We start from the raw sequence: 24,642 nt of genomic DNA, 5'->3' as shown, positions 1-24,642 counted from the left end.
CGAAAGGAAAGGACATCGGGATACCGAATACTAGGTATAAAATGATGACCAATCAAAGGGAGAAACAATCATTACCAATCAAGGGTAAATGAAAGATGACTCGCCGAGGATAAATTGCTTTATCAGAGCAATCATCCGAGAGATATATCACCGGTTACTGGGAGACATACTCAAAAGGTGAAGGAATATAAATATCGAATATTGGATAAAGATAACCAACAAAGAGGGGATTATATCTACCGGATACTAGGTAGAAAACCACAGAAGAGAATAACCGTCATCGGTTAGGATGAACAAAAATAAGGTTAACTCTGCAAGGGGATAAAACGGGGTTTACAACTACCGGTATGAGGGTAGAAAACCGCAGAAATAGGACTTACAACTACCGGTTACCGGGTAGAAGGCCACACTATCCACCGGGGAAAAGATGGACGATTACTGGTTATTGAGCAATCATTCATCTAAACTACGGGGAAGTGCAGGGGAAATAAAAAGAGGAGTCAATCTAGGAACAAACTAGAGAGACACAATGAAACAAGACTCAACCCAATAAGGATATAACTCATGGGAGAAACTCCATCCCAATACATATTTTGGGAGGAAACTGAAATAACAATCATCCACGAGGACATAACTCAGTGGGGAATATGGAAGAAAGGGTAGACACTTTATGCCTATGGGGCTGACTCTATTATGGAGAGATCAAACACCAACATCTTCTTGGAGAAATATGTATCGCCAAGTAGCAGGAGACAACAAACAAAGATATATGGCAAAGAATGCAACATGAATATCTGAATGTCAAAAAATATGCATATATGCATGGTTTATGTATGATGAATGCTGACAAACAGACATATCTAACACAACCAGGTCCAAGAATAGATGGACAAACATCCGGTACTACATCTCAAAAGAGAAAGCCAGGCCCACTGGAGAACATCCAATCTGATGGGGGCAACAGATACCAGGAAACAAAGATCTCTGCAGGGGAAGGAGAACCAGTCACTCCGGCTGGAGAAGGGATCAACACATCTTCCTCAGAAGTTCCAACGCCAAACTGCAATCAGGCAAAATCTTGGCTAAGGAATCTAAACACGGATAAAGTTCGTCGTAGAAGCAACTCTACCGGGGAAATTATCAAAGAGAGAAATGAAGCTCTGTGGGGAATAACCACCAATCAAAAGTTCCAAAACCTACAAATTTCCTTGCACTACTGGAGAAATCATATCTGCCGAGGAGAAGAGAACATTACTCTGCTGGGGAAGGAAAGATAAACATCTTCATCAACCACTCTGCTCGGGAGGAAACAACAAATGGGCTTTGATCAGACAATTCCATTATGGAAACACTACTAACGACCGAATTGGGGATTATCCGTAGGCAATTTACTGGGGAATACCCTGCTGGTGACCATACTGGGGAGTAAAGGTGGCATCATCCCTGCTGAGGATGGTCGAGGAGCAAATCTGCGGGAGATCAAAGTAAACAACTCCGTAGGGGAAAAGCTACAACCCAAACTTGATGACCATTCCGCTTATGCTGGGGATTTCCTGCTCACTCTAGCGGAGAGATTTCTAACTTGAAGTGAGGGAAAACCAACTTCTTCGAAAAGATTTAGCATATTCAATTTATCAATCTATAAGGGATTTTAAGTCAATCCACACCAGGGATGACAACCATATAATTGATAACACAAATGCTAAATTCAGCCTTACTAGGGAGCTATAAGATTAGGACCAGATTCCCAAACTCTCTGGGGATTTGGTAATGCATAATCTTCTTCTGCACTTGCAGAGGAGACAATCCTGAAAGATAATAAAGAGGATACAAGTATGCTGGGAATATGAACAAATGTCTTACCCTTTTGGAGATCATGCCATTCTTGGGAGAGCACTGAAGACGTCACAAGTATCCTTTTTGTTATTGTGAATGTTCACTTTGTTTAAAAACAATTTATGAAAATTTTATTTATTTAAAACAATGATATTTATCAATTAAAACTTGCAAAATATTTGTTGAATAGAAACAAATAAGAGTGCAAAGAATTGGATAAAGGCTCAAATTTATTTGATGGAACGGTAGTCTACAAATGGCAAGACTCCATGGATCCTTACAAATTTGAAATTGGTGATATATATTGGAAAAGGGATACATTGAACATAATGACCATTTCTCCACCAACTCTGAATCCGATGTATTTGAAGCTTCAGTTGACGATGACTGAGCGAGAGTCTTTGACAAATGACAATTGTAGAACAAAGTCTTGTCAGGATGCAGTTACTTGCCAAATCCCTAATTTTTGCCTAAATTGCCCCAGGGTGAGGTACTCAATCTAGCGGGATACATGTTCATTTTTTATGTCTCTAACTTTTGTCTGGATCGCCCTTTCGGGTTTTCAATCCACTGAGACGCTCATTTTTGCTTAAGCCGCCCTTTCGGGTTTTCAACTTAGCGAGCTATTCTGTTTTTATTTTAGGCGAAGTATTTCTTCACTGCATCTGAATTCACAGGACGAGTGAAATCCTCCCCATCCATAGTTGTAAGTATCAAAGCACCGCCTGAAAAGGCTCTCTTAACAACATATGAACCTTCATAATTTAGAGTCCACTTGCCCCTGGAATTGGGTGCGAAAGACAAGACTTTCTTGAGCACGAGGTCGCCTTCTCGAAACATACGAGGCTTGACCTTCTTATCAAAGGCTTTTTTCATCCTTTGTTGATATAACTGACCATGGCACATGGCAATTAATCTCTTCTCTTCTATCAGATTCAATTGGTCATAACGACTCTGAACCCATTCAGCATCAGTTAACTTGGCTTCCATCAAGACTCTCATTGATGGGATCTCCACCTCTACTGGGAGCACAACCTCCATGCCGTATACAAGGGAGGAATGGGTTGCCCATGTTGAAGTGCGAACAGATGTATGATATCTATGCAAAGCAAATAGCAGCATCTCATGCCAATCTTTGTACATAACAACCATCTTCTAGACAATCTTCTTGATATTATTATTAGCAGCTTCAACAACCCCATTCATCTTGGGTCTATAAGGAGAAGAATTATAATGTGCAATCTTGAACTCGCTGCATAGCTCTTTCATCATCTTGTTGTTCAAGTTAGAACCATTATCAGTAATGATCTTATTTGGCACACCATGACGGCATATGAGTTGATTCTTGATAAACTTCACAACCACATGCCTGGTCACGTTAGCATACGATGTCGCTTCAACCCACTTGGTGAAGTAATCAATTGCTACGAGAATGAATCTGTGACCGTTGGACGCTTTCGGCTCTATCATACCAATCATGTCAATTCCCCACATAGAGAAAGGCCATGGTGATGAAATCACATTCAGAAGTGTCGGGGGAATATGAATCTTATCCGCATAAATCTGACACTTGTGGCATTTCTTCACATACTTGCAGCAGTCAGACTCCATTGTCAGCCAATAGTAGCATGCTCTCAATATCTTCCTAGCCATGGCATGTCCATTGGAATGAGTGACAAATGAACCCTCATGGACTTCAGTCATTAACAGGTCTGCTTTGTGTCTATCCACGCATCTAAGTAGAACCATGTCAAAATTCCTCTTATAAAGCACATCGCCATTAAGGTAGAAACTACCAGATAATCTCCTCAAAGTCTTCCTATCTTTCACAGATGCCCCAGGCTGGTAAATCTGACTCTGAAGAAAACACTTGATATCATAATACCATGGCTTATCATCCTTTACTTCTTCAACTGCAAATACATGAGCTGGTCTGTCCAAGCGCATCACAGTGATATTGGGAACTTCATTCCAGAGTCTCACCACGATCATCGAAGCAAGTGTAGCAAGTGCATCTGCCATTCGATTCTCATCTCGAGGAATATGATGGAAGTCAACCTCAGTAAAGAATGTTGAAATCCTCCTGCATAGTCTCTATATGGGATGAGGCCAGGCTGATTCGTCTCTCATTCACCCTTAATCTGATTAACAACAAGGGCCGAATCACCATAAACATCAAAATGTTTGATCATAAGATCAATACACTCTTCCAATCCCATAATACAGGCCTCATATTCCGCCATATTATACGTGCATTTGAAAGTTAGCCTTATTGTAAAAGGAAAATGCGTGCCCTGAGGAGTAATAATCACTGCCCAAATACCATTTCCATATTGATTTACAACGCCATCAAACACCATGCTCCAACGGGAACCAGGCTCTGGCCCTTCATCGAGCGTATGCTCATCACAATCTTTTATTTTCAAATACATAATCTCCTCATCTGGGAAGTCATACTGAACCGACTGATAATCCTCGATTGGTTGATGTGCCAAGTGGTCAGCCAAGATACTACCTTTAATAGCCTTCTGAGCTCGATACTCAATATCATACTCAGATAACAACATCTGCCAACGGGAAATCCTCCCAGTTAAAGCAGGCTTCTCAAAGATATACTTGATTGGATCCATTTTGGATATCAACCAAGTCGTATGATTCAACATATACTAGCGTAAGCGCTTAGTAGCCCAAGCCAAAGTACAACATGTTTTCTCAAGCATTGAGTATCGAGACTCACAATCAGTGAACTTATTACTCAGGTAGTAGATAACATATTCTTTCTTCCCTGTTTCATCTTGCTGACCAAGGACACAACCCATTGAGTCTTCAAGAACTGTCAGATACATAATCAATGGTCTCTCTTCCACAGGCGGAGACAGAATCGGAGGCTCGGACAGATACTCTTTGATACTGTCAAAGGCCTTCTGGAAATCCTTGGTCAAATCATGAGTCTGATCTTTCCGGAGGAGCTTGAATATCGGCGCACATGTGGCAATCATGTGGGATATAAATCTGGAGATATAATTCAAGCGGCCAAGAAAACCTAGGACTTGCTTCTCAGTTTTGGGCGCAGGCATCTCTTATATTGCTTTGACCTTGGCAGGATCAACTTCAATACCTCTCTCATTGACAATAAAGCCCAATAACTTGCCGGAACGGACTCCAAATGTACACTTGTTAGGATTCAGACGAAGCTTATACTTCCTCAAACGCTGAAATAACTTCAACAAGTGCTCTACATTTTCAACTTTCGTTCTCGACTTCGCAATCATATCATAAACATACACCTCAATCCTTGTGCATCATATCATGAAACAAGATAGTCATAGCTCGTTGATACGTGGCTCCGGCGTTATTCAAACCGAAGGGCATCACTCGATAACAGAATGTTCCCTAAGGTGTGATGAATGTTGTCTTCTCCATATCCTCGAGTGCCATCTTAATCTGGTTATATCCGGAAAATCCGTCCATAAACGAGAAGACTTTGAATTTAGTTGTATTGTCTACCAACATATCAATATGTGGTAGAGGGAAATCATCTTTCGGATTAGCTTTATTCATATCTCTATAGTCCACACACATTCGGACTTTTCCATCTTTCTTAGGCACGGACACAATATTTGCCACCCATTGAGGATATGTAGAAGTCACCAGAAACCCTGCATCAATTTGCTTATGAACTTCTTCTTTAATCTTCACTGCCGTATCAGGATGAGTTCTTCTGAGCTTCTGCTTCACAAGCACATACTCAGGCTTCAAAGGCAGGAAAAGTTGCACGATATCAGTATCTAGACCAGGCATGTCTTCATACGACCAGGCAAAGACGTCGACATATTCTTGTAGCAACTCAATCAACCCCTTCTTAACAGACTCTTCCAGGAGTGCCCCAATCTTCACTTCTCGCACATAATCTTCGGACCCCAAGTTGACTGTTTCCAGATTCTCAAGATGCGGCTGAATGATCTTCTCTTCATGCTTAAGTAGATGGGTAATTTCATCAGGAATCTCTTCAACATCATCTTCTTCGGCCTCAAATACCGGGAACTCAAAGTTGGGAGATGGTGTTGGATCATTATGTTCATTGGGTTTGATCAACCTGTGTCACATCCGCGAAAAACAACCGGCGGGCTAAAACAAAACAACACAGATCCGCCACCGTGCGTTATTTATCCCAAAAGAGGGAAAGGAAACGCTCGAAGTAAACCTGGAAAAGACGTGGTCTCGCGACCAAAGAGAATGGGATCGGGAGTCGGTTATGCGAAGGGAAGGTATTAGCACCCCTACGCATCTGTCGTACTCGACGGGATCCACGCTCAGAAGAATAGAAGAAAGGTTGCTCAAACTGCTCACAAACATCACACACACACACTGAAAACAACACGGGTGGGAAAGAGGGGAAAGGGCTCGCTAGGATATCGCATCCTATGCCTACGTATCTCATCTAGAATGAGAATCGGAGCTACCGTAGTTCGGCTCACGCACGCCGAAACAAACACACGCACAGACGCTGAGACGTCAAAACATACACACAAACACAAACTGGAAACCGAATGCCAATCACTGGACTTACATCAGACTCCGAACCAAACAAACACACAAAGGAAACCGACTGCCAATCGCTGGACTTATGTCGGACTCCGCACAAACAAACACCGATAGGATACAGACAGCCAATCGCTGGTCTTACATCCATATCCTAACACACAAGAAGGAAATCAAACAAACAGGTTACTAAGGAGTCTGGCACTCGAGCCTAGCAACTGTCAAGCAAACACACACAAAAAGAAAAAGGGTGCCCGGAGAGATCTCGTTCGACCTCCTGCCTACGTACCTCATCTGGTATGAGGATCATGGCAACGTAGTTCCCCTGAACATGGGAGAAACTTTCTCCTAACCAGAGACCGGGAAATGACCAACTAGAAGGGAGACTGACTCGAGCCTAATAGTTATCATGTATTCCACAATGGTCCTAGGTTGAGTTTTCTATCTAACTTGCACAAGCAGCAAGCTAATCCTAAGCAGGCAGAGCAAAGCATACAAGCACAACAAGGAAAACATACACAATAAGCACACACTATATACAGACAAAGGTGGGCTCACACAAGGGTTAGGCTGCAAGAGCAAGCCAACTGTATCAGGGTGATGTTAGCTCTTAACCCTAACATTGAGAGTTAGGGTGAAGCAGATGAGATAGGAAGTGAGGGGTGTGCCTCACAGCTCTTATCCCTGGCCAGGGAGAGCTTTAGACAAAGGAAGTGTGGGTTCAGAAAGTGGGAACCCTTCTACACTTATGACTGACTCAACATGGATCTTGGGTTAATATCCACAATGCATCAACACCAGTTGTGTGAGCAAAGGGATGACTCAACTGAATAACAGGAGATGGATTGCACATCTCTTGTATCTGCCAATTGCCTTATCAAAGGTCTTTTCCTGCTTGGCACAAAGGTAAACATTCACAAGCATTGCCTCTTAAGGAGGACTTCAGACAGGTGCCTGACCAAATAACAGGTCAGGTCTTCCAGACTACATGAAGTTAGTGATTTCTACCTCAATTGGTTAAGCAACCAAGCAACAGCGAAAGCAAGTTCACAATGAACTATAGCAACTAATGTACCTTGTTTGAAGTGCAGAGTTGGATTTGAGGTTTTCAGGCCTTGGCAAGCAAAAACAGAAGCTCCTCAGTGCTCATATGAATGAATGGAGGGAAGCTTTGATGTTAATTGCGCACGATCTAGCTGAAAACTCGAATTGCCATTGATGAACACACTTGCAACAGTTCTTGAATCTGCTCGAAAACCTTGTTGTCTTGCTTCAATTCAACTCAATTATGCACATGGATGAAGGATTGATCAAGGATGATGCAATGTTTGTGCAGAAAAATGGAGAAAAGTTGAGAGAAAAAGTTGAAGAATTTTTGGATCTAGATCTCAATTTCACAATTCTGTTATGATTAGGCCAAAAGCAGTTATGATTATGGTTATATATGTTCTGTTAAGCATGTTTGTTAATCATGATTAGGCCAAACCAAAGTAATTAGTGAAAATGCAAGTGTTATGCTAAATTGGCCAATTCACCCTTCACATGTGTATACCAATGTAACAGTGCAATTTCTGTCTCAATTCACTTGGAACTGGTGTTTAGAGGCCGAGGCAAGTGAAATTAAGTGAATACAATGAATATTTTTCAAATTGCCTTTTCCCCTCCAATTTTCAAATGGAATTCACATGAAAAGTCCAATATTTTTGTGAGCAAAATGCATAACCTATGATGTGTAATTTGGATAGTACATGACAAAAGAAGAATGTGGCAAAAAATCCCGCTTCATTTGGCCTTTTGGTTCAAAAGTTATGCACTTTTGAAATTCAAATTTTCTTGACCAAGATTGATCCATAACTTGCCAACCACACATGAGAAATCCATGTTCTTGGACTTTTTGGAAAGGTGAGAGCAAGATCTACAACGTTCATGTTGGACAAAATTTCATTTGAAGCATATTTGGACATCTAATATTGAGGAGACAACCTTTCAATTTTTGGCAATTTTGAATTACAAGTCACTTTCTATTTTTGGAAAGTTCTCATCTGACTTTATTTTCTTCAACCTTGATGTTTGAAATGTCAAATGAAACTTGTTTGGACATGAATGAAGTAATTCTAACCCTCTCCCACCTCCAAATCCATCAGTTGACCTTGGTTGACTTCTTCAGCTGATAGAAGACTTTCAGCTTGACTGTTGAATTTGAGCCTCAATCTCCTGATGAAATGGCTCCAAAATGAAACCCTAGCTTCCATAAGCTCCATAAAACCACATGATGATCCTCATCTCAAGGAAGACCTTATCTCCTTGACAAGCCCTGATTGGCACAATTCAGATGATTAGGGTTGACCAGAGGTCAAAACCCTAATCCCAAAGAATCTGATCAAGCAATGAATCTCTTGGTAATGATAAAACCATGATGATGATGATGATGTACCATTTCAACCAAGATAATGATCAATCTCCTTGAGGAACCAAGAAACCCTAATTTGAAGCACAAACCCTCAGATGGCTAGTGATCAATTCAATAGGATCCTCAAGCTTGAATCTCTTAACCTTCCTATCTTCTGAGCAAGACTTAGGAGGATGACTTGTTCAATGTTGCCATATGATATGCAAAGATGCAATGCCTAATGACCTAAAAATGAAAAGCAATATGTTAAGCTAGTCCCAAGAGAGGAGGGCAAATTTTGAGGTGTTACAACCTGCATAATGATTTTGGATATAAAAGAGATTTTAGAATTCAAACAAGGCAAATCATCATGCAGATGAAAAGATTGATTTTATTCTATTTTTAAGGTTTTATGTGATCACCAATTTCATGCAAAAAGCAAAAAGTGAAAATAATTGGAAAAACAAACATTTAACATGAATTTATTAAATGAAAATATCATTGTATTTATGAGCCAACAATGTCATCACTCCTCCTTTTGGCATGGGAGGAGGGTTTTTAAACAAAATGAACATTACGTTGACTTATGGAAAACTGTTGGAACATCAACAACGACCCAGTTATTGCAGACCCTTCAAGGGATGACAAAGTTGCCAGAATCTTCCTCTGCATCCTCTTCCACAATAGCAGCAGCTTCCTCGTCTTGGACAGTGTGGATGAACCCACCACTCTGAAACAGCCCATGCTTGTTGAAAGTGCCAGAAGAATACCCTATGCCAGCCCGGGATTTATTTTCTTCCATCTTGATCATTTGTCCCAAACCAGTAGTTGTGCCATGCTCAATGGCCAACTTAACATCATTGTAGGACGCAAATGAAGAAGTTCCTTTCTTAGAAGGCTCAGCAATAGATAAAGCTTGGAACAGCGTCCCAACTTCATCCTCAACATCTATGTAAGAAAAGGAAGACAGATGGCTAACCAGGAGAGCCTTCTCTCCCCCTACCACCACCAACTTTTTGTTTTTGACAAATTTCAATTTCTGGTGTAGGGTGGATGTCACGGGGCCTGCCTCGTGAATCCATGGTCTGCCCAACAGACAGTTATATGATGGATGGATATCCATGACCTGAAAAGTGATATGGAAATCACTTGGTCCAATCTTGACTGGGATTTCAACCTCTCCAATCACAGTTTTGCGGGATCCATCAAAAGCTTTAACAACCACTCCACTCTGCCTCATTGGAGGCCCCTGGTATGACAATCTAGCCAGAGTGGATTTTGGCAACACATTCAGTGATGATCTAGTGTCTACCAGCACATTAGACATGGCATCATCTGCAGCTCATAGATATGTGAAGTGCCAAATTGTGGTCTCTTCCCTCCTCAGGGATATCAGCATCACAAAAACTCAGATTGTTACAAGCGGTAATGTTTGCAACAATACTATCGAACTGTTCTATTGTGACGTCATGATCTACATACGCCACATCCAACACCTTCTGCAGAGCTTCACGGTGTGGTTATGAGTTCATAAGCAAAGATAACACAGAGATCTTTGATGGCGTTTGTAGAAGCTGATCTACAACGTTGTATTCACTCATCTTGATGAGCCTTAGCATCTCATCACAGTCTTCTTTCATGGTGCCATTCTGGCCAGCAAAGAAAGGAGTTCTCACAACGGTGGCAGGTTTATTGGCAACAAGTGCCGGATTTGGAGCAATAACAGCATTTCCAACCGGGTGCACAACATAATCAGCAACATTAGTCCTTCGGACGTCAGCCTGGGGTTTCGGCGAAGCCGAGAAAACATGACCACTACGGGTCAGGCCACTGACGTCGGCGATATTAACAACAGAGGTAGAGGGCAGGGGTACCTCCTTCCCATCTTCCAATGTCACATCATTGTAACGATAGGGGACAGCTTTATCAGAAGAATATGGCACAGGGCCAACTGGTTTAATTATCAAAGAGGGAGAAGCCTTTTGCTTGTTGCCATCATACCGGATGACAACAGGCTCTGGGATTCGGAATACTGAAGATATCACATTGACTTCATCATCACCATCGCGATTCTGAAGTATTTCAATTACACCTTCATCCAGTATTTCTTGGATGTCTTTACGGACTTGGCGACATCCTCTCTGATTGACAGTGCAAACACGACATCTGTCATGGTTGTGCTCGTAATGATTGTATTCACAAAACAGTATGTGCATCTCGACCAATGACTGTCGAATATGGCTGACATATTTGACCTTATATTTACCAGGGCAGCTCTGGACCATGTTGACAGAGGATTTCCCATGCTCGGGCAATGGGTTCTTCTTCACATTGGGACCTACGTCCTCGAAACACAAGATACCACTTCTCACAAGGTCTTGAACCTTGGTCTTCAACGGGTAACAGTTTTCCACGTCATGTCCGGGAGCAGCAGAATGATAAACATAATGTAACTCGGGCTTATACCACCACTGAGGGTTGGTAGGTATAGCCGGTGGGTCTCGTGGAGTAATCAGTTTCCTCTCTATCAAAGAGGGATATAGCTCTGCATAGGTCATGGGAATAGGATCAAAGGTGACCCTCTTCCTCTCATAGCTGATACTAGTCTAATTATTGTTTCAAGGCCAGTAGGCCTGCTGTTGAGGACGGTGTTGTTGTTGATATTGTTGATGTTGCTGTTGCTGGTTATTATTGTGCTGATAGTGCTGATTTTCTCTGAAAACAGGTGTTATGTGAGCCACCTGATGCTGATTACCGACAGGACGCACGGTCTTCCTCCTTACTGAGGGTCTTCTTGATTTGATATGGGAGGTCACAGCATGTGCCTCGCCATCTTTCTTCTTTCCAAACGCCCCATATCGTTTGGCAGAAGAGCCTTCTTCTCTAGTCAGGCGCCCTTCCCTGACTCCTTCCTTCAAACGCATCCCCATGTTCACCATCTCGGTGAAATCAGAAGGAGCGCTGGCAATCATCTGCTCATAGTAAAATGAGCTCAAGGTCTTCAGGAAGATCTTGGTCATTTCTTTCTCTTCCAGCGGAGGCACAATCTGTGCTGCTAGCTCTCGCCACCTCTGGGCGTACTCTTTGAAAGTTTCCTTGTCCTTTTGGGACATGGCTCTCAATTGATCCCTATCGGGAGCCATATTCATATTATACTTGTATTGCTTGACGAAGGCCTCGCCAAGGTCATTGAAGGATCGGATGTTCGTGTTGTCCAAGCCCATATACCATCTCAGGGCAGCATCGGACAAACTGTCCTGGAAATAGTGAATAAGGAGCTGATCATTGTCAGTCTGAGTCGACATCTTCCTTGCATACATAACCAGGTGGCTGAGAGGGCAAGTATTTCCCTTGTACTTTTCAAAGTCAAGTACTTTGAACTTTACAGGGATTTTGACGTTTGGGACTAGGCAGAGTTTAGCAGCAGACTTGCCAAAGAGGTCCTCTCCTCTAAGAGTTTTGAGTTCCTTGCGGAGCTCAAGAAACTGATCGTTCATAGCGTCCATCTTTTCATAGACATCTGAGCCCTCAGACGGCTCGGAGTGGCAGATGGTGTCGTCTACTCTTGGCATAGTATGCACGACAGGAGGTGGAACGACGAGGACCGGGCTAGATGCCGACAGAGAAGCAAATGTGGGGGCAAGACCCTCAGGAACAAAGTTGGCGGGCATCCCCCAGGGAAATCCGGTTAGCATAGCAGTTGGTGCAAAGTGGGCGCTGGCCGCAGGCACTGTTGAAGAGGCAATCTCAGAGATGACTATCCTCTGGGGAGGAGTTGAAGGCGTCGGAGACGACTGACTTTGGGCGGCCATGAAAGACTCCACTAGGGCAGTCAATCTGGCCACTTCCTTCTTGAGTTAACGGTTCTCTTGCTCTAGATGATCCAATAGTCTTGAAGCGTTGGCTCGAGTGTAGTACCAATGAGTCAGCTTGTCTTCAAAATAAATGAAGAACAGAGTTAGACCATTGAACAAGAAGCGTGAAGCAAAACCTGCTTATGCACATGATGCATGCAATGCTTGTGCGTATGATTTATTTTTTAATCAGAGGAACTTTAGAGTCCTATTTGCAAATATTGAAAATATTAATTATTTAGACATATATGGAAACATCACATCAATAATATCTGGAAAATATTTTTACACCAAAGAAGTACAGTCTTAGTAACCAAATACAATACAAGAGAGAAGGAAAATTAACATCCTATGGAACCCTAGAAGCAATCGTCTAAAGCTATGGAGACTGGAAGATAAGTTGCACGAAGCCTCTTCACCTCCCTCTCATAGGCTGCCTCCATATCCGCCTTCTCTTTGGCGAGTCGATCGTACTTCCTCTTCCAAAACTTGGAACACTGAGGAAGAAGAGAAGTCAACACATCATCAGGCTCATCGATAACCTGATGCTCAAGAAATTCTATCAAAGCATCCTTCTCTCTAAGCTGCTGAAGTAGCTCCTCTCGTTCACGGATCCAAGCACGTGAACGGTCTTCTTCTCTCAACTCCTCTACTCCTTGGCCAGGGAGGGTTGAAGGCCCAGCCACAACCAAAGGTGTAGGTCTCGAATACTCATAAGGCATGAGGTACTCAGAAGCTCTCCTCCTAACCCACGAGGTGTAGGGTTCCAAAGCAATACAGTTCTTCGGACCAAGCTCTTTCCTTTCCTTCCTGTGGATCTTGCGCCAAGCGCGAACCATTCTGCCCTTCAAGCCTTGGGGATCTTTACCCTCCAGGAAGAACACACCTTCTAACAGAATGTTATTAGGCTTATCCTTTAGGGGGAACCCAAGCTGACGACATGCCAAGATAGGGTTGTAGTTAATCCCACCACATGTACCAAGAAGAGGCACATTGGAGAATTCACCACAAGAGTCGATAATCTGCACACCATCATATACATGGTTGTACCAAAAGATATCATCATTAGTGAGAGACATAAGTCTCGTGGACCACCGTAGACATCCTTTGTTCTCCTTGAAGGCGACCGTTTGCGGCAAGTGCGGAATAAACCACTTGTACAACAGAGGCAAACAGCACACAATGGTACCACCACCCTTTGCATTCCTCATATGCAAAGAGAAATAAGTCTCACCCAACAGAGTCGGAACGGGATTAAGAGTAGAGAAAATCCTAATAGCGTTCACATCCACAAACTTGTCGATGTCGGGGAATAACACTAGCCCATAAATGAGAAGTACAAATATGGCTTCATAGGCGTCCTCACTCATGGCCTTCCCATACATAATATTTTGAGCAATGAGGAACTCAGAAGGGAGACCTTGAATTCCACCTTTGGTAGTCATATGAGCACCAAAAAGAGATTCATCTATATGCAACATATCAGCTATCTCTTGAGAAGTAGGAACCCTCTCTAAGCCACTGAATGACAACTGGTCTAGGATAGGTATACCTATAAGATAGGCATACTCCTCAAGCGTGGGCAAAAGTTAGAAATCCGGAAATGTGAAGCAACGGTACAAGAGATCATAGAACTGCACCAATACGCTCATCAGACCTTCATCCACTTGAGTAGCAAGAATAGATAGAAGCTTCCAATGACGAGCCTTGAAATCCAAGGGATCTAATACATAGGATGTCAAATTCCTTAGCTCTTTCAAGTCGGGTTGTCTGAAACTGTACTTCTTCGTATTCCTTCTTTGTCTATCCATGTCTGAAAATTTGCAAATAAACCTCTTAAGTTCCTTGAAAATTTTCTCATTATTGATGATATGGATGCAAATGGGTGCATGAATGCATGGATGCAACAATCACACTCAAGGATCAAGCAAATCACACCACACAAAGGTCATGGGATGGATCAAGTCATCCTTAATATCAATCATCAATTTTGGTGGATTATGGTTTACACCTTATCAACACCCAAGTTCCATTGATATTAAGGATACACAAGAACGGATCAACCATGAATCAAGGGTTTGTTGCAAGTCACGAGCATGGAGTCTTGGTTAAGAACCACCCAAAGGGAGTGTACTAGGGTTTAAACCTGCCAAACATGTTCTACAAGAGGTTCCCATAGTCATCATCCCATCTTTCGGATATTATCGGATAAACGACTACTCGTATTCCAAAAATATTCTCAAGAGAGTCTCTTATGAGTGTAGTATCGCGTAACAATCGTATCAAATCTTACACTTGAATGACCTTCGCACTACATCCTAAGAATAGGCCAAGATGGGCTTGGTAAACTAAGGTCCTTGGCTTCTAAGGTCTATATTGGAAAAAGTAATGCCTAACCACGACTACTCGTGTGACATTATTGATCCCAACAAGACCTCCACCAAGTGAATGGGCTTGCAAGTCAACTTGCTAAGGAATAACTCCACACAAGTTAACAAGACTATGCCATTCTCCTATCCTAAGTGCACTCGAGTTCGGGTATAGAACTCATCTCACAAAGATCACCAAGCACACAAGCAATTAATATATCAAGCAATTCAATCATTACATACAATACAGTAATCCCAAATTGCATAAAAATATGTCACAAATAATATACAATACAATACAACAAATATGAAAAGTAGGCAAAACCCAGTAGAGTATCCCCAACAGAGTCGCCACTTTTCTTTAGCGGGGTATTCGTTACCTTTAGATTTATTGACTAAATCAAAAGTAAACCATACAAGTCGAGTCGCCACCGCACTTCTATTTATCCAAAGGAAAGGTTAGAAAGCGAACAAAAACCGAGAAGTTTTATCGAATCAAAAACTAATAAAAATGTCAGAGATCGGGGTAAGGGGGTTGGTTATGCAATGGGAAGGTGTTAAGCACCCAAAACATCCTAGGTACTCCTAGGGAGCCCTTTTCACACTTGTTGTAAGGTTGGTATTTTTGTGAAAATTTGTTTGTGCAAACATGATTGGGGAGATGAGAAAAGAATATACAAATTATTTACAATTTTGTGTTTGAATGGATAAACCCACTGCCTACGTACCATCTTAAAAAAGATTAGGATCAAAACCTCGTAGTTCGGGGTAAAAATCTCAAAACAAGTTGGTGAATTGATTGGTCCAAAAGCCTTAAGGTATTTTGTTATCCAAGGGAGAAAACTTAATCTAAAACCACAAATCCACCATGTGAGGATAGCTTCAACATGCTAGTGAGGGGTTAACCCTATAATAAGCATGGAAGACTCATTGTCCATCACTAAGGATATAGGTGAGTATTACATCTACCTCAAGGATAACTCAAACCTAATAGCTAAAGGTTATGAAATTTTTTGATAAGAAAGTGGCCATTGAAACCACAAAAAGCATTTGAATGAGTTATATTTACCAATGAAAAGTATTTACAAAATATGGTCAAAGTTGACTTAAGGATTCAATTCATAATAAGTGCTATGAAAAGAAAGTTTGAAAATAAAAAGCATAATGCTTAGGTTTCTAATGTTTGAAAACAAGTGTTAATGTTTGCATAAAAGTTTTGGCTTGGGTTAGAGTGGAGGGAAGAAGAAGAATGACTAAAGTCCTAATCATACAAGAGATGAAGGAGAAGAAATAAGACCACAAATGGAGTTCCCTTCTTGAGATCATATTGATTATCCAAGTAGCTCCCATCCTTTGGAATAAGCCAGCAAATAAGTGTATACTCAAGCAATCAATCAATCAAGCAAAGCTCTTAGGAATCCTCCAATGGCTCTTGTATCTTTCACTTTTGAGCACATGACAACGGTTCTTCAATTTGGCTCAAATAGGAATCCCTAGCATAAAAGCACACACATCAAAAAGTTCCATGAAGTAAATCAAGAATGGACAAGAGTGAGTTTAGAGATTTGGTCCTTCTAATCCATCTTCAACATTAAGGCCTTTTTACTCCATTTTGCATAGGGAATGTCCTAGAATCTAAGTCCTTTTTGTCCATTTTTTGCATTTGGTCCATAACAATCAAAACAAAAGCACAAGCACAATAATATATACACAATTATATGCTCAAGTGAGCAAAAGGCAAATTGCATTAACATAAACATGTGCTTAAATGAGCAAAGGGCAAAAGCAAATGAATAATATGTACAAGAATAGTACATTTCATAAATGTAAAGTGCAAGAATTAAATGTTAATGGTTAATGGTTAGTGTTAGTATTAGTGTGCCATAAGGCAATTTAGCGCTATGTTAAGCAATCGTAATTGGACTTATGTAGAAGTCACAACTATCTAAGGCCGGTCAATAATAGTGTAGGCAACAACACAAGTTAGAGATCTTGATTAGTGAATCAAACTCCTACAGTTTGCCATGCCAAAAGAAGATGAGAAATGATCTTGTATTGATTTAGGTTCTTTGCTTGATTAAGGAGCAACCTATCCTTAATGCAAAGCCATTCACTTGATCCATGATCAAGATGAATTAGATTTGAATCAAGGAAGGTTAAACCTCCCATGTATCAAGGCTAACTGATAACATGAAATAATATCACATTTTTGGACTCGATTTAATTAAATTATATTATTATTTGTTTCGATTTATTTCATTTCATTCGGTATTACTTGGTATTTTTCCTTCTATTTATCTCAGGTAGCTTATTTGAAGCATAAGTGGAAAAGGAAGAAAAGGAGGTGCAAAAAGGAAATGAAGAGAAGCAATTTCACTAAAGCCCAGCCCAAAACTACAAGCCATGGGCGCTGAGCCTGTGACGAGCGCCACACAAGGTGTGACGAGCGTCACGCCCTGCTGCCTTGTGTTACGAGCGTAACACATGGTGTGACGGACGTCACACCATTCTCCTATATTTTTGGCTTCAGAAACGCAACAGAGGCAGTTGAAGCCTATTATTTTGTTTGACTCTTGGAACGTGAGGATTTTACACGGAAAGCTTTGGAAACCGTTACAAAGTGGACTAGTATAAATAGTCACTTCTTTCCAACCCTAAAGCTCTCTCTTCTTCGTTCTTTTTTATTTTCCGGCCGTACAAGCATACTTTACAGCATTACCTTTTTTATAGTTTTTACTTTATTTGCAATTTTTATTTTCTTTTCCAGTCAATCTTTCAGCACTTAATTAATTTTTCACACAATAGTTTCTACACCGGAAACTATTGTGTATCTTTTACTGGATCTAACCTTACGTTAGATCCTGGATTTTTATTCCTTCACTTTTTTTTATTTTCCTGTCCGATTGAAGAATTCAAGAACAAATCCAACCGGTATGTGGTGGAGTGTCCAAGATTGCCATTAATTATTCAGGTTCTTTAATTATTGTTTGAATTTATATATGCCCTGCATTATTGTTTATTTATATTGTTTGCCTGAGATGGATTTATTTAAGCATGATGATTGTTTAGATCTGTTTAGCATGTCCGACTAATTTATTTAGGTATCGGTATGTAAAGTAAGCGGAATGAAGGAATCAAAACTAAGTTGGTTTAATTACGTTTAAAAATAAAATCACTCTTTTTATGGTCTCAATTTACAGGTTTAATACCTAGGTTTTTGTACGAGAGTAAAAGACTAAAGAAGTTAAAATCAATAGAACGAAAGTTTGAGTTTTTAACTGGACAGTGTAAATTGGACATTAATTCTAGATCAGGGCGAAAGCAATTTTTAGAGTTAATTAAATTCTAATCTTTTTCAAAAAGTATTTTAAAAGTTAAATGTGAGGACGAGAGTTAAGCATTTGAATTTAATTATATAATCTAAGTCAACAGAGCGAGAGTTTGAGACGAGGGTGTTTAAACGATTAGTATTTTCTTAAAAAGAGTTTCTATAGATTCTATTGTTTTCAAAAAGTGATTTTGGACTTAACTAATAAGTGACAGCTACGTTAATTTAAAAGTCATGGTCTATTCAACAGAGCGAGAGTTTGAGAGAAGACTTTTAATCAATGGTGTCCACTGAAAAGATTTATTTTAAAACCAAGAAACCAACGAAGACTTGATTCCCTAATTACGACGAACTACATACCGATATCCGCTTAATTGATATTTAACCTAGATCTTATTTTAGTTTTAACTTTTCCCCCAAACAATCAAAGTATCATCCGCCTTAGCTTTACGAAGTAACCTTAGAAAGCGGTATATCGATTCATAAGTCCCTGTGGGATCGATATCTTTTAAAACTACGCGATAGAACTGTGCACTTGCAGTTAGTACCCCAATCGACTCATAAAGTCGCGATCAAGTTTTTGGCGCCGCTGCCGGGGACTTTTATTTAGTCGATATCGTAACTCTTTTGTTACGCTGTAAAGACTAAGGCAATTTTTTTCTTCTTCTTTCGTTGATTTGTATGCCACATACTCGCTCACAAGGCGAGCCGTTTTACTTACGAATCAACGACATCGAACTATATCTCCGAGTCTTACGATGAATTCGGGAATATCGTGCTGCAAACAATCTCCCTCCTATCGAAATTCCTGATCTCAAAAATCTTCTTCCTTCACCGATACCCGAGATGGCAGAACCAGCTCGTGCTCTTCGAGATTACGCCGCTCCATCGCAAGATGAGCCGCATTCGAGTATTGCTCCACCCGCAATCGAAGCAAACAACTTCGAACTTAAGCCTTCGCTGCTACAGGCAGTGCAACAGAATCAATTCTCTGGAAATCCCACCGAGGATCCAAACCTTCATTTATCCATATTTGTCCAATACGCTGATACTGTTAAAGCTAATGGTGTCACTTCAGAGGCAATTCGACTTCGTCTTTTTCCTTTCTCGTTAAGAGATAAAGCTAGAAGATGGCTTCAGTCTCTTCCTTCCAACTCAGTTACCACATGGAACGAGTTGAAGAAAGTCTTCCTTGCCCGATATTTTCCTCCGAGCAAAACAGCTATGTTGAGAGCCCAGATAAATGGATTTAAACAGAAAGATAACGAGTCTCTTTTCGAAGCCTGGGAAAGATACAAAAACATGATGAGACTTTGCCCACACCATGGTTTAGAGGACTGGTTAGTGATCCATACCTTCTATAATGGTCTCTTGTACAACACAAGGTTAACAATAGACGTCGCAGCAGGTGGTGCACTTATGGATAAACCTTATGCCGATGCTTATCAACTTATCGAAAGCATGGCCCAAAACCATTATCAGTGGGGAAGCGACCGAGCAATGGTAGAGAAACCTCAAACGGAAAGTGGCATGTACGAGATAAGTAGCCTTGATCATGTTAATGCAAAAGTGGAAGCCCTTGCCCAGAAAATTGAAAGTTTGAATGTATCACCTCCAACCACCGTGGTTGTCGCAACTCAGAATTACGAAGTATGTGGAATCCAAGGTCACACTCCTGTAGATTGTCAACTCCTAACAGGAATCCAAGCAGAGCAAGTGAATTATGCTCAAGGAAATCCCTATTCGCATACCTATAACTCAAACTGGAAGAATCATCCTAATTTTTCATATAAGAGTAATAATGCTTTATACGCACCAGGACAAGCTCCAAATCAAGCCCCAGCTATACCCCCTGGATATCAAAAGCCGACCCCATCTACACCTAACAATAATGTTCCTAGGAAATCCAACTTGGAAATAATGATGGAGAACTTCATAGCTTCTCAACAGCAAACCAATAAAGATTTCTTAAACCAGAATATACACACTAGCGAACAAATCAAACAACTAGCAAGTAAAGTAGATGCCCTGGTTACCCATAAAAAAATGCTGGAAACACAAATATCACAAGTAGCTCAACAACAAGCGCCTACTACTGCCCCAACTGGTACATTTCCTGGACAGCCCCAACCTAACCCAAAAAGCCACGCTCATGCAATCATACTAAGAAGTGGAACGGAAGTGGAAGGACCAGTAGATCCAAGAACTGAAAACCAAAACTCTAAAAAGTCAACTAAGGAAGAAAGTACACCTAAGGAAAAGGAAGAGAGTAATAAGGAAACCGTAGAAAAGAAAGAACCTTATGTACCTCCACCACCTTATAAACCACGTATCCCTTACCCTCAAAGGCTTATTAAAACCAAAGATGCGGGCCAATTTAAAAAATTTGTTGACCTACTGAAACAATTAAACGTCACAATTCCGTTTACAAAAGCTATTACGCAGATGCCCTCATATGCTAAGTTCTTAAAAGAAATTCTTTCTAATAAAAGGAAACTTGAAGATAGCGGAACTGTTACACTCACTGCTGAATGTAGCGCTATAATCCAGAATATGCCTCCTAAACTTAAAGATCCAGGTAGTTTCTCTATACCCTGTCACATAGGAAAATTTGTCATAGATAAAGCCTTATGCGATCTAGGAGCCGGTATTAGTGTTATGCCTTTATCCATATGCAAGAAACTAGAAATGGGAGAATTAAGACCAATTAAAATGTCTGTGCAACTAGCAGATCGTTCTGTTAGATATCCTGTAGGAATTCTTGAAAACGTTCCCGTGCGCATAGGTCAATTCTACATTCCAACCGATTTTATAATTATGGACATTAGAGAAGATGAAGTTACACCCATTATATTGGGAAGACCATTCTTAGCAACTGCTGGTGCGATCATAGACGTAAAACGAGGACGACTCACTTTCGAAGTAGGAGAAGAGAAAATTGAGTTCATTCTTTCCCAATTTTTGAAAGCACCTGCAATAGAAGATACATGTTACTTCATGGATATCATCGATGAATGCATAAAAGAAACAGAGTTAGAAAATGACAAATTGTCTGACTATCTTGTAGAAGACAAACTCAACCAATGTTTAGCAATAACACCAGACCCTACGCAATGCCTTAAGAAACCAACCCTAGACCTGAAAACACTTCCCAAAAATCTGAGATATGAATTCCTAGACTTAGAACTTGAACGACCAGTGATAGTTAATGCAGACCTAGGAAAACTCGAAACCGAAAAACTCCTGCATATCTTAAGAAAATATCCAACCGCACTAGGGTACAACCTCACCGATCTTAAAGGAATAAGTCCTTCTATTTGTATGCACCACATCATGCTAGAAGAAGACTGTAAAACTTCTAGGGAACATCAGAGGAGACTAAACCCGATCCTGAGTGAGGTAGTGAAGAAGGAAGTAACCAAGTTATTAGAGGCAGGTATCATATATCCTATATCTGATAGCAAATGGGTTAGTCCTGTACACGTAGTACCAAAGAAAGGAGGTATAACAGTTATCGAAAATGAAAAAGGAGAAACTATAATCAAACGAATCGAATCGGGATGGAGAATGTGCATTGACTATAGGAAACTAAACAAAGCAACCCGAAAAGATCATTTCCCTTTACCATTCATTGACCAGATGTTAGAACGATTAGCAAAACATTCTCATTTCTGCTATCTAGACGGTTACTCAGGCTTCTTTCAAATACCAATTCATCCTGATGACCAAGAAAAGACAACATTCACGTGTCCTTTTGGCACCCTCGCTTATAGACGAATGCCGTTTGGCTTGTGCAATGCTCCTGCAACCTTCCAAAGGTGCATGATGGCGATATTCGCCGATTTTCTCGAAAATATCATGGAAGTATTTATGGACGACTTTTCCGTATGCGGACAAAGCTTTGAAGAATGTCTTGAAAACCTAGAAAGAGTTCTAGAACGATGTGTAAAAGTAAATCTAGTACTTAATTGGGAAAAATGTCACTTTATGGTACAAGAAGGAATTGTTTTAGGACACATCATCTCAAATAGAGGAATTGAAGTAGACAAAGCCAAAATAGAGGTAATCGAAAACCTTCAACCTCCGAAAACTGTGAGAGAAGTACGAAGCTTCTTAGGACATGCCGGTTTTTACCGACGATTCATTAAAGACTTCTCTAAAATAACTAAACCTTTGACCGGACTATTGATGAAGGATGCTGAATTCATCTTCGACAATAAATGTTTAGAAGCATTCCAAACGCTTAAACAAGCATTGATCTCCGCACCCATAATGCAGACACCAGATTGGAATGAACCATTCGAAATAATGTGTGATGCCAGTGATTACGCCGTGGGCGCTGTTCTAGGACAACGAAAGGATAAAAAGTTTCACGTCATATATTACGCAAGTAAAACTCTAGATGAAGCACAAATGAATTACGCCACAACCGAGAAAGAACTCTTAGCAGTGGTGTTTGCACTAGATAAGTTTCGTTCTTACTTGGTCGGAGCTAAAATAATCGTTTACACCGACCACGCTGCTATCAAGTACCTCTTAACAAAAAAGGATGCTAAACCTAGACTCCTAAGGTGGATCCTGTTGCTACAAGAGTTCGATCTGGAAATCAAAGATAAAAAAGGAACTGAAAACGTAGTAGCAGATCACCTCTCTAGACTTGAAAACCTGGAACCGGAAACAACATCGATCAATGATGATTTCTCGTACGATAAACTTATAGCTACTTTGGAAGAAAATAAAGCTGATAAACAGGTAGAAACCACCTTAGCTATATGTGCTACACCATGGTACGCTGATCTCGTCAATTATTTAGCTGCCGGAATAGTTCCACCTACTTTATCCTACCAGCAAAAGAAACGATTCTTCTATGACATAAAACACTATTACTGGGATGACCCTTTACTTTTCAAAAGAGGCCCCGATGGTATTTTCCGTCGATGTATACCTGAAGAAGAGGTAGAAAATATAATCCAACACTGTCACTCCGCTCCTTATGGTGGACATGCAAGTACATCCAAGACCTGCTCCAAAATCCTACAAGCCGGTCTTTATTGGCCAAACATATGGAAGGACGTGCATGCGGCTATCAAGAAATGTGATAGATTTCAACGCACAGGAAACATATCTAGACGTGACGAGATGCCACAAAAGGGCATTTTGGAAGTAGAGATTTTCGACGTGTGGGGGATAGATTTCATGGGACCTTTCCACCTTCTTTTGGTAACAAGTACATACTCGTAGCGGTTGACTACGTATCAAAATGGATTGAAGCTATAGCTTCTCCAACAAACGACACACGAGTAGTAACTAGACTCTTTAAGAATATAATATTTCCAAGATTTGGTGTCCCCAAGAATAGTAGTCAGTGATGGTGGATTGCATTTCATATCTAAGGTACTCGAAAAACTACTATTTAAGTATGGCGTAAGGCATAGAGTAGCGACACCTTACCACCCTCAAACCAGTGGGCAAGTGGAAGTGTCTAACAGAGAAATCAAACGAATATTAGAAAAAACAGTCGCCACCTCAAGGAAAGACTGGTCATTGAAACTACCAGAAGCTTTATGGGCGTATCGAACCGCTTACAAAACTCCCATAGGGACAACCCCATTTAAGCTTATTTATGGAAAATCCTGCCACCTCCCGGTAGAATTAGAACATAAGGCCTACTGGGCTATTAAAAATCTAAATTTAAACTATAAGGCCGCCGGTGAAAAGTGAATCCTTGATATAAACGAATTAGAGGAACTCAGACGAGACGCTTACGAAAATGCCAGAATCTACAAAGAAAGAACAAAACAATGGCATGACAAGCGCATATCAAGGAAAATCTTCAAACAAGGCGATATAGTCCTTTTGTTCAACTCTAGACTTAAGTTATTCCCAGGAAAACTACGATCTAGATGGTCAGGTCCTTTCCAAGTCACCAATGTTTTCCCAAGTGGAACAGTGGAAATTAAAGGAAAATCCATTGAACCGTTTATCGTAAACGGGCAGCGTCTAAAACATTATCATCATGCAGAGAACATTGAAGATTCACAAGTCTTGCACTTAGACGTAGTGCCCCCAAATTTTATAGATTATATTTGATAGTGTTTATGTCGAGCTTGCGACATTAAACAAAGCACTTAGTGGGAGACAACCCACAAATTTTCTTTATCTTTATTTTTATTTCTTCTTTAATTATTCTTCTAAATTTTATTTAGTATTCATTCTTAATTTATTTTAACTTATAAATTTTTTATTCTTTTCTTCTTTCGACATTTGGCCAAATCCTGACTAAAACTCTTGTTTTTCTTTTCTCTAGCTAACACTAACCTGATG

At 40.6% G+C, this 24,642-nt stretch overlaps 1 non-coding gene across 1 annotated transcript; it reads right to left on the bottom strand.

Annotated features, from left to right (window-relative positions):
* Window positions 1–19,542: 19,542 nt before the first annotated feature.
* Window positions 19,543–19,649, bottom strand: LOC127109283 (small nucleolar RNA R71). Its single transcript, XR_007796607.1, has one exon. It is a non-coding gene; the product is annotated as a small nucleolar RNA R71 (small nucleolar RNA).
* Window positions 19,650–24,642: the final 4,993 nt, after the last annotated feature.

This window comes from Lathyrus oleraceus, chromosome 7 (assembly GCF_024323335.1).
Source record: "Lathyrus oleraceus cultivar Zhongwan6 chromosome 7, CAAS_Psat_ZW6_1.0, whole genome shotgun sequence".
NCBI classification, from domain to species: domain Eukaryota; kingdom Viridiplantae; phylum Streptophyta; class Magnoliopsida; order Fabales; family Fabaceae; genus Lathyrus; species Lathyrus oleraceus.
This window is presented reverse-complemented; position numbering and strand designations above follow the sequence as displayed.